Genomic DNA, 12,374 nt, shown 5'->3' with positions numbered 1-12,374 from the left:
CATCCTCAATGGGGAAAATCTGAGAGCTTTCCCCCTGAGATCAGGAACACGACAGGGATGTCCACTCTCACCGCTGTTGTTTAACATAGTATTGGAAGTTCGAGCATCAACAATCAGACAAAATTGCATCAAAACTGGCAAAGATGAAGTCAGGCTTTCACTTTTTGCAGATGGCATAATATACATGGAAAACCTGATAGACTCTACCAAAAGTCTGCTAGAAATGATACATGAATTCAGCAAAGTGGTAGGATACAAAATCAATGTACAGGAATCAGTTGCATTGTTATACACTAATAATGAAGCAACAGAAAGACAAATAAAGAAACTGATCCCATTCACAATTGCACCAAGAAGCATAAAATTCCTAGGAATAAATCTAACCAAAGATATAAAAGATCTGTATGCTGAAAACTATAGAAAGCTTATGAAGGAAATTGAAGAAGATACAAAGAAATGGAATAATATTCCATGCCCATGGATTGGAAGGATAATTATTGTTAAAATGCCAATACTACCCAAAGCAATCTACACATTCAATGCAATCCCAATCAAAATTGCACCAGCATTCTTCTCAAAGCTAGAACAAGCAATAGTAAAATTTGTATGGAACCACAAAACACCCTGAATAGCCAAAGTAATATTGAAGAATAAGACCAAAGCAATCCCATATTTTGACCTCTACTGCAAGGAAACTCACTTCAGAAGTAAGGATATACACAGACTGAAAGTGGAGGGTTGGAAAAGGTATTCCATGCAAATGGAAATGAAAAGAAAGCTGATAAAGCTGTAGTCATTTCAGACAACCTAAACTTTAAAAAAAAGATTGCACCAAAAGATAAAATAATTACATAAGGTAAAGGGGCCAATATTTAGCAATAAGACATAACATTTATAAATTTATATGCACTGAATATAGGAGCAACTAAATATATAAAGGAAATATTAATCCACCTAAAGGGAGAAATTAACAGCAATATGATAATAGTAGGGGGCTTTCACACTTCACATCAATGAGTAGATCAAGTAGACAGAAAATCAATAAGGAAACATTGACTTTAATGATAATGATACATTGGAGCAGATGAGTTTAATAGATGTATGCAGAACATTGTATCCAAAAGTAGAAAAAAATTCTTCTCATGTGCACATGGAACATTCTTCAGGATAGATTACATAGTAGGCCAAAAAACAAGCCTCAGTAAATTCAAGAAGATCGAAATCACTTCTCTGACCACAATGGTTTGAAACTAGAAATGAATTACAAAAAGAAAACTGTAAAAAGCACAAAAATGTCGTGATTATGCCACGTGATAGTGAACAACCAAAGGGCCATCAAGAAAATCAGAGAAAAAATAGTTAAAAATATTGAGACAAAGGAAAACATAAATATGACATTCCAAAATCTATGGGGTGCAGCAAAAGTTCTTTGAAGAGAGAAGTTTATAGCAGTACAGATCTACCTCGAGAATAAAGAGAAATCTCAAATGGACAATCCAATGTTATACCTAAAGGAACTAAAAAAAAAAAAAAAGAACAAAGCCCAAAGTTAGTTGAAGGAAGTAAATAATAAAGATAAGAGAAGAAATAAATTAAATAGAGACAAAAATAATGGAAGAAAAGACAAATGAAACTAAGATCTAGTTCTTTGATAACTAAGGAAGAAAGAGAGAGGGCTCAAATAAACAAAATTGGAAATAAGACAGAAGTTATAACTGATACCACAGAAATATAAAGGATCATAACAGACTACTATGAACAACTATATGCTCACAAATTGGACAACCTAGAAGAAACGGACAAACTCCCAAAAACATCATTTTCTCTTTTCTTTTCTTTGTTAAACGTTTTATTTATTTTTGAGAGAGAGAGAAACAGAGACAGAGACAGAGCACAAGCAGGGGAGGGGCATAAAGAGGGAGACACAGAACCCAATGCAGGCTCCAGGCTCTGAGCTTTCAGCACAAAACCCAATGCAGACTCAAACCAATGAACCGTGAGATCATGAGCTGAGCTGAAGTCAGATGCCCAACTGATTGAGCCACCCAGGCTCCCACAGAAACATTATTTTCTAGGACTGAATCAGGAAAAAATAGAAAATATGAGCAGAGCAGTTACTAATAAGGAGATCAAATCAGTAATCAAAAACCTCCCAACAAACAATGGTCCAGGACCACATGGATTCACTGGAAAATTCTACTAAACATTCAAAGATTTTATGCTCATCCTCTCAAAAACTTCCAAAAAAAATTGAAGAGAAGGGAATGCTTCCAAACTTATTTTATGAGGACAGAATTACCCTAATATCAAAACCATACAAGGACAACACAAAAAAGGAAAATAATAGGCTAAATTCTTAATGAATACAGACACAAAAATACTCAATAAAATATTAGCAAAATGAATTCAACAATACATTAAAAGGATGATATACCATGATCAAGTGGGATTTATTCCAGAGATTCAAAGATGATTAAATATCTGCAAATTAATCATTGTAATATACCACATTAGCAGAATGAAGGATAAAAATCATATGATCATCTAAACAGATGCAGAAAAAGCATGTGATAAAATTCAACATCAATTTTAGGATGAAAACTCAACAAAGGGAAAATCGAGAGGACACACCTCAACATAATGAAGGCTATATATGACAAACCTAAAGTTAACATCTCAAAAGTGAAAACCTGAAGGCTTCTCCTCTAAGATCAAGAACAAGACAAGGATACTCACTCTTGTCAATTTTTTTTCCACGTGATATTGGAAGTCCTGGCCAAGGCAATTAGATAAGATAAAGAAATAAAAGGCAACCAAATTAGAAAGGAAATAGTAAGACTCTCATTATTTTCAGATGGCATAATACTTTATATAAATAAAAAAAACCAAGGGGGCTGCTGGTTGGCTCAGGTGGTTAAGCATCTGACTTCAGCTCAGGTCATGATCTTGCAGTTTGTGAGTGTGAGCCCTGCGTCAGGCTCTGTGCTGACAGTCCTGAGTCTGGAGCCTGCTTCAAATTCCATGTCTTCCTCTCTCTTCTGCCCCTCCCCTACTCGTGTTCTGTCTCTCTCTCTTTCAAAATTAAACATTAAAAAATTTTTAATAAAAATATATCTAAAAAATCCTAAAGACACCACCAAGAAATTGTTAAAGCTAATAAGTGAATTTAGTAGAGTTGCAGGATAAAAAAATCACTTTACAGAAATCAGTGGCCCTATTATACACTAATAGCAAGCTATCAGAAAGAGAAATTAGAAAACAAACCTATTGACAATTGCATTAAAAAGAATAAAATACCTAAGACTAAATTTAACCAGGAGGTGAAAAATCTGTACACTAAAAACTATAAGACACTGATGAAAAAAAATTATTAGACACTGAGGAAGATATAAATAAATGGGAGGTATTCTGTTCTCATGGATTGGAAGAATCAATATTATTAAAATGTTCAAATTACCCAAAACAATCTACAGATTCAATGCAATCTCTGTCAAAATTCCAATGTCATTTTTTTCATAAAACTAGAACAAATAATTAAAAAGGTAGGAGTATCATGCTTCCAGAATTCAAACTATTTTACAAAGCTATAGCATTCTTTTTTTTAAAATATATGAAATTTATTGTCAAATTGGTTTCCATACAATTTGCTCATCCCAAAAGATGCCCTCTTCAATGCCCATCACCTACCCTTCCCTCCCTCCCACTCCCCATCAACCCTCAGTTTGTTCACAGTTTTTAAGAGTCTCTTATGCTTTGGCTCTCTCCCACTCTAACCTCTTTTTTTTTTCCTTCTCCTCCCCCATGGGTTTCTGTTAAGTTTCTCAGGATCCACCTAAGAGTGAAACCATATGGTATCTGTCTTTCTCTGTACGGCTTATTTCACTTAGCATCACACTCTCCAGTTCCATCCACGTTGCTACAAAGGGCCATATTTCACTCTTTCTCATTGCCATGTAGTACTCCATTGTGTATATAAACCACAATTTCTTTATCCATCAGCTGATGGACATTTAGGCTCTTTCCAAAATTTGGCTATTGTTGAGAGTGCTGCTTTAAAGATTGGGGTACAAGTGCTCCTATGCATCAGTACTCCTGTATCCCTTGAGTAAATTCCTAGCAGTGCTACTGCTGGGTCATAGGTTAGGTCTATTTTTAATTTTTTGAGGAACCTCCACACTGTTTTCCAGAGTGGCTCCACCAGTTTGCATTCCCACCAACAGTGCAAGAGGGTTCCCGTTTCTCCACATCCTCTCCAGCATCTAGAGTCTCCTGATTTGTTCATTTTGGCCACTGACTGGCATGAGGTGATATCTGAGTGAGGTTTTGATTTGTATTTCCCCGATGAGGAGCGACGTTGAGCATCTTTTCATGTGCCTGTTGGCCATCTGGATGTTTTCTTTAGAGATGTGTCTATTCATGTTTTCTGCCCATTTCTTCACTGGATTATTTGGTTTTGGGTGTGGAGTTTGGTGAGTTCTTTATAGATTTTGGATACTAGCCCTTTGTCTGATATGTCATTTGCAAATATCTTTTCCCATTCTGTTGGTTGCCTTTTAGTTTTGTTGGTTGTTTCCTTTGCTGTGCAGAAGCTTTTTATCTTCATGAGGTCCCAATAGTTCACTTTTGCTTTTAATTCCCTTGTCTTTGGAGCTGTGTCAAGTAAGAAATTGCTGTGGCTGAGGTCAGAGAGGTCTTTTCCTGCTTTCTCCTCTAAGGTTTTGATGGTTTCCTATCTCACATTCAGGTCCTTTATCCATTTTGAGTTTATTTTTGTGAATGGTGTAAGAAAGTGGTCTAGTTTCATTCTTCTGCAAGTTGCTATCCAGTTCTCCCAGCACCATTTGTTAAAGAGACTGTCTTTTTTGCACTGGATATTATTTCCTGCTTTGTCAGAGATGAGTTGGCCATACTTTTGTGGGTCTAGTTCTGGGGTTTCTATTCTATTACATTGGTCTATGTGTCTGTTTCTGTGCCAATATCATGCTGTTTTGATGATTACAGCTTTGTAGGAGGCTAAAGTCTGGGATGTGATGCCTCCTGCTTTGGTCTTCTTCAAAATTACTTTGGCTATTCAGGGCTTTTTGTGGTTCCATATGAATTTTACTATTGCTTGTTCTATCTTCGAGAAGAATGCTGGTGCAATTTTGATTGGGATTGCATTGAATGTGTAGATAGCTTTGGGTAGTATTGACATTTAAGCAATATTTATTCTTCCAACCCATGAGCACAGAATATTTTTCCATTTCTTTATGTCTTCTTCAATTTCCTTCATAAGCTTTCTATAGTTTTCAGCATACAGATCTTTTACATCTTTGGTTAGATTTATTCCTAGATATTTTATGCTTCTTGGTGCAATTGTGAATGGGATCAGTTTCTTTATTTGTCTTTCTGTTGCTTCATTATTAGTGCATAAGAATGCAACTGATTTCTGTACTTTGATTTTGTATCCTACCACTTTGCTGAATTCATGTATCAGTTCTAGCACACTTTTGGTGGAGTCTATCGAGTCTCCATGTATAGTATCATGTCATCTGCAGAAAGTGAAAGCTTGACTTCATCTTTGCCAATTTTGATGCAATTGATGTCCTTTTGTGTCTGATTACTGATGCTAACACTTCCAACACTATGTTAAAAAACAGTGGTGAGAGTGGACATCTCTGTCGTGTTCCTGATCTCAGGGGGAAAGTTCTCAGATTTTCCCCATTGAGGATGATATTAGATGTGGGCTTTTTATAAATGGCTTTTATGATGTTTAAGCATGTTCTTTCTATCCCGACTTTCTCGAGGGTTTTTATTAAGAAAGGATGCTGTATTTTGTCAAATGCTTTTTCTGCATCTATTGACAGGATCATATGGTGCTTATCTTTTCTTTTATTAATGTGATGTATCACGTTGATTGATTTGTGAATGTTGAACCCGCCCTGCATCCCAGGAATGAATCCCACCTGATCATGGTGAATATTTCTTTTTATAAGCTGTTGAATTCTATTTGCTAGTATCTTACTGAGAATTTTTGCATCCATATTCATCAGGGATATTGGCCTGTAGTTCTCTTTTTTACTGGGTATCTGTCTGGTTTAGGATCAAAGTAATACTGGCTTCATAGAATGAGTCTGGAAGTTTTGGTTCCCTTTCTATTTTTTGGAATAGCTCGAGAAGGATAGGTATTATCTCTTCTTTAAATGTCTGGTAGAATTCCCCATGGAAGCCATCTGGTCCTGGACTCATTTGTTGGGAGATTTTTGAAAATGATTCAATTTCTTGACTGGTTATGGGTCTATTCAAGCTTTCTATTTCCTCCTGTTTGATTTTTGCAAGTGTGTGGGTGTTTAGAAATTTGTCCATTTCTTCCAGGTTGTCCAGTTTGCTGGCATATAGCTTTTCATAGTATTCTCTGAGTTCTAAATATATCTGTCAAGTCCATCTGATCCAATGTCTCATTCAGGGTCCTTGTTTCCTTATTGATCCTGTGTCTAGATGATCTCTCCATTGTTGTAAGTAGGGTATTAAAATCCCCTGCAATTAGCACATTCTTATCAATAAGGTTGCTTATGTTTATGATTAATTGTTTTATATATTTGGGGGCTCCCGTATTTTGCACATAGACATTTATAATTGTTAGCTCTTCCTGATGGATAGAACTTGTAATTATTATATAATGCTCTTCTTCATTTCTTGTTATAGCCTTTAATTTAAAGTCTAGTTTGTCTGATATAAGTATGGCTACTCCAGCTTTCTTTTGACTTCCAGTAGCATGATAGATAGTTCTCCATCCCCTCACTTTCAATGTGAAATTGTCTTCAGGTCTAAAATGAGTGTCTTGTAGACAGCAAATAGATGGGTCTTGTTTTTTTATCCATTCTGATACCCTATGTCTTCTGGCTGGCACATTTATTCCATTTACATTCAGTGTTATTATAGAAAGATATGGGTTTAGAGTCATTGTGATGTCTCTAGGCTTCATGCTTGTAGCGATGTCTTTGGTACTTTGTCTCACAGGATCCCCCTTAGGATCTCTTGTAGGGATGGTTTCATGGTGATGAATTCCTTCAGTTTTTGTTTGTTTGGGAAGACCTTTATCTCTCCTTCTATTCTAAATGACAGATTTGCTGGATAAAGGATTCTTGGCTGCATATTTTTTCTGTTCATCACAGTGAAGATTTCCTGCCATTCCTTTCTGGCCTGCTAAATTTCAGTAGAGAGATCCGTCACAAGTCTTATCAGTCTCCCGTTATATGTTAGAGCACGTTTATCCTTAGATGCTTTCAGAATGTTCTCTTTTTCCTTGTATTTTGCCAGTTTCACTATGATATGTTGTGCAGAAGATTGATTCAAGTTACATCTGAAGGGAGTTCTCTGTGCCTCTTGGATTTCAATGTCTCTTTCTTTCCCCAGATCAGGGAAGTTCTCAGCTATTATTTCTTCAAGTGTACCTTCAGCACCTTTCCCTCTCTCTTCCTCCTCTGGAATACCAATTATGCATAGATTATTTCTCTTTAGTGCATCACTTAGTTCTCTAATTTTCCCCTCATACTCTTGGATTTTTTTATCTCTCTTTTCTTCAGCTTCTTCTATTTCCATAATTTTATCTTCTAGTTCACCTATTCTCTTCTCTGCCTCATCAATCCGAGCTGTGGTTGTCTCCATTTTATTTTGTAGCTCATTGATAGCATTTTTTAGCTCCTCCTGGCTGTTCCTTAGGCCTTGATCTCTGTAGCAATAGATTCTCTACTGTCCTTTATACTGTTTTCAAGCCCAGCAATTAATTTTGTAACTATTATTCTAAATTCACTTTGTTTTTGTTTAAATCGTTTTTGATCAGTTCGTTAGCTGTTGTTATTTCCTGGAAGGTTTTTTGAGGGGAATTCTTCCGTTTTGTCATTTTGGATAGTCCCTGGAGTGGTGCAGAGCTGCAGGGCACTTCCCCTGTGCTGTCTTGAATAACTTGCGTTGGTGGGCAGGGCTGCAGTCAGACCTGATGTCTGCCCCCAGCCCACCGCTGGGTCTACAGTCAGACTGGTGTGCACCTTCTCTTCCCCTCTCCTAGGGGTGGGATTCACTATGGGGTGTCATGGCCCATCTGGGCTACTTGCACACTGCCAGGCTTGTGCTGGGGATCTGGTGTATTAGCTGGGGTGGATCTGCAAGGATGCACAGGGGTGGGAGGGGCAGGCTCAGCTTGCTTTTTCTTTGGAGATCCACTTTGGGAAGTGCCCTGCGGCAGCAGGAGGGATCCAGACCCGCTGCCGGAGTGATGGATTCACAGAAACACAGAGCTGGGTGTTTGCAAGTTGCAAGCAAGTTCCCTGGCAGGAACTGGTCCCTTTGGGTTTTGCTGGGGGATGGGTGAGGGAGATGGTGCTGGCGAGTGCCTTTGTTCCCCACCAAACTGAGCTCTGTCATCCAGGGCTCAACAACTCTCCCTCCATTTTCCTCCAGCCTTCCCACTCTCTGAGCAGAGCTGTTAACTTATAACCTTCCAGATGTTAAGTCCTGCTTGCTGTCAGAACACACTCAGTCCAGCCCCTCTGCTTTTGCAAGCCAGACTCGGGGTTTCTGCTTGGCTGGCCGGCTGCCCCTCCTCCCAGGCTCCCTACCGCCAGTCCCTGTAGCACGCACCGCCTCTCCACCCTTCCTACCCTCTTCTGTGGGCCTCTCATCTGTGCTTGGCTCCAGAGAATCCATTCTGCTAGTCTTCTGGCGATTTTCTGGGTTATTTAGGCAGGTATCGGTGGAATATAAGTGATCCTTAGGAGGCGGTGAGCCCAGTATCCTCCTATGCTGCCTTCTTACAAAGCTATAGCATTCAAACCAGTATGGCATTGGCATAAAAAATGGGCATACAGGGGCACCTGGGTGGCTCAGTTGGTTAAGCGCCTGACTTCAGCTCAGGTCACAATCTCGCAGTCTGTGAGTTCGAGGCCCGCGTCGGGATCTGGCCTGATGCCTCAGAGCCTGTTTCCGATTCTGTGTCTCCCTCTCTCTGACCCTCCCCCGTTCATGCTCTGTCTCTCTCTGTCTCAAAAATAAATAAAAACATTTAAAAAATGGGCATACAGATCTGTTCCATTGATTGAAAGCCTAGAAATAAATCTACTCATGCATGGACAATTAATTTACAACATAGGAGCTAAGAAATACAATGAAGAAAGGACATCTCTTCAAAGAATGGTACTGGGAAAATTGGAAATCATGTAAAATAATGTAAAATAATGAAACTGGCCCATCCTCTTATGCCATACACAAAAATTTGCCAAAAATAGATTAGAGTTGAATGTAATACCTGAAACTATAAAATTCATAGAAGAAAGCATAGGTGGTAAGTGCCTTGACATTGGTCTTAGTGATGTTTTTGTGGATCTGACTTCAAAGTCAAGTGAAACAAAAACAAAAATTAACAAGTGGGAGTATCTCAAACTACAATGATTCTAAACAGTAAAGGAGACCCATCATCAAAATGAAAAAGCAACCTGCTAACTGAGAGAAGATATTTGCAAATCACATATCTGACTAGGGGTAAATACCCAGATTATATAAAGAATTCCTACAAATAAACAACAACAGAAAACAACCTAATTAATAAATAATCAAAGTCTGAATAGACATTTTCTTCCAAAGACACATATAGATGCTAACAGGCAAATGAAAAGATGTTCAACATCACTAATTATGACGGAAATGCAAATCAAAACCCCAAGGAGATATAACTTCACACCTTTTAGAATGGCTATCATCAGGGGCGCCTGGGTGGCGCAGTCGGTTAAGCGTCTGACTTCAGCCAGGTCACGATCTCGCGGTCCGTGAGTTCGAGCCCCGCGTCAGGCTCTGGGCTGATGGCTCAGAGCCTGGAGCCTGTTTCCGATTCTGTGTCTCCCTCTCTCTCTGCCCCTCCCCCGTTCATGCTCTGTCTCTCTCTGTCCCAAAAATAAATAAACGTTGGAAAAAAAAATTAGAATGACTATCATCAAAAAGACAAGAAGTAACAAGGATTGGAGAGGATATGGAAAAAGGGAACACTCAAGTGCTGTTAGTGGGAATGCAAATTGGTGCAGACACTATGGAAAACATTAGTGATATTCCTCAAAAATTTAACAGTAGAACTGCCATATGATCCAGCTATTCCACATCTGGGAAGTCATTCAAATAATATGAAAACACTAATTCAAATAGATATATGCACTTTGATGTTCATAGTGGCACTATTTTCAATAGGCCAGATATAGAAACAACCTAAATGTCCATCAGTGAATGAATGGAGAAAGTGTGCATACATAATAGAATATTCTTCAGTCATATAATGAAATCTTGTCATTTGTGACAACATGGATGGACTTTGAGAGTATATTAAGTGAAATAATGCAAAAAGGAAAAGACAAAAATATTTCATTCCTATGTGGAATCTAACAAAACAAAACAGAAGAGGCAAAGAAACAAAACAAGATAAAAATAAACTTATAGACACAAAGAACATGTTATCAGAAGGGAAACCAGTTGAGAAGTGGGTAAAATGAACAAAGGGGGTCAAATATATGGTGATGAATGGTAATTAGGCTTTTGGAGGTTAATATCTTTGTAATGAATATAGATGTTGAATTATAATGTTGTACACCTGAAAATTATGTAATGTTATATACCAATTTTACCTCAATAATAAATAGATAATAGATGATAGATAGATAGATAGATAGATAATAGAGAGAGAGATAAATAGATAGACACACAGAAAGAATGGGCAGGGATAAGGATAATGACCAGGGTGGCAGGACTAGCTCAGTAAACTATTGATAAAAATGGGGTTTGTCTGAATTCAGGGTGTGGAAGACATGAGCCCTATTTGTTCTGTTTTACTTCCGAGTCTCCAAACTTGGAACTAGGGTAGGTTCTCAATGGTGGGGATGAAGATTTTCCCACTCTCCTTTTCCAAGGGACATTTGGCAATGACTAGAAACATTTTTTTTGCTGTTACTACTGGGAGAGGGTACTACTAACATCTAATGGGTAGAAATGAAGGATGTTGTTAAATATCCTATAATGCACAGGATAGCTCTCACAAGAAAAATGTCAATATTTTTGATGTTGAGATGTTGTGGGTCCAGGGAATAGTTCTATTCAACATTTCTTCATATATGGATGGGTTTTCTCCACTGTATTATAGGTCTTTTTATTTCTGATTCTTGGCACATAGTAGGTGTTATTTGTTTAATGGATTATTTATTGAATTACTAATATACACAGTCACTGTGGGTCAACTTGAATTTTTCTTTTTTAAAAAAAATGTATTTATTTATTTTTGAGAGGCAGAGAGCACAGCAGGGAAAAGGCAGAGAGAGGAGTCATAGAATCTAAAGCAGGCTCCAGGTTCTGAACTGTTAGCATCTAGCCGGACATGGGGCCTGAATTATGAAACATGAGATTATGGCCTAAGCCAAAGTGAGATGTTTAACCAACTGAGACACCTAGGTGCCCGTCAACTTGAATTTTTCTTCATAAAATTTAGTTTTATTTATAAAAATGATACATGTGTGCGGTTCAATTTGGTACTTATCTCAGTGTTGAATTCTGAAAACCCTGCTTGTCATAAGGCCTAGTGAACTGAAAAGAGCCACACTAGAACCCCTTCTCCCCATTTTCTCCTTTCTGACTATTGAAAACTTCTGGGAATTTGTGGGAGAATGGAGTGGTTCACACCATGCTAACAAGAGAATGGTCTCAATTCTGGGGTGTTTTGGATCAGTTCTGTGTTTTTCACCTTAAAAACTCCATTTGGACACATCAGCACACAAGAAATGTTCATGTACATTAACTGCATTTCTCTATGTGTACATAACTATGGAGTGCACCCCAGTACCACAGTGCCCACACCCTCTGGGAGGGCAGCTTGACCTGGAGCAGTGGCTAGATTGGAACACATCAGGACCCTCAGAGATAGTACAGAAGACCCTTTCCCCACCTGTGTTCCTGATTCCACTCATTCCATTCTTGGTGTGCTGGATGGAGTATGTCTGAACCATAGGGATAGGAGCCCATGCCTGATGAGAGACAGAAGAGCTCAAGGCAATGCCAATGACTTAATATGTCATTAGCAGCAGCACTTTATGCTTTTCCAGGTACAATCATAAAATCCTGAAAACTATCTGTATTATATCTCTGTTTTACCTATGAGGAAACAGAAGTCAGAAGGGTTAAGTAAGAATCTGAGATTATCCATCTAGCAAACAATAGTTGGGCCCAAACCCTACAGTCCCTTCCTGCTCACCTGTCCCCAATGTGGGGTTCTTTGACACAGGTTTCCTGGATGCACTCAGAGTAAGTCAATTTTAGTCCTCTCCAGTGTATTTTTAGATACAAGTAAAATCAGTTTCATGAGCTCTGAG

Source organism: Prionailurus viverrinus, chromosome B3, assembly GCF_022837055.1.
Source record: "Prionailurus viverrinus isolate Anna chromosome B3, UM_Priviv_1.0, whole genome shotgun sequence".
In the NCBI taxonomy this organism is placed as follows: Eukaryota; Metazoa; Chordata; class Mammalia; order Carnivora; family Felidae; genus Prionailurus; species Prionailurus viverrinus.
The sequence above is the reverse complement of the archived record's forward strand: the minus strand, read 5'-3'. Positions refer to the sequence as shown.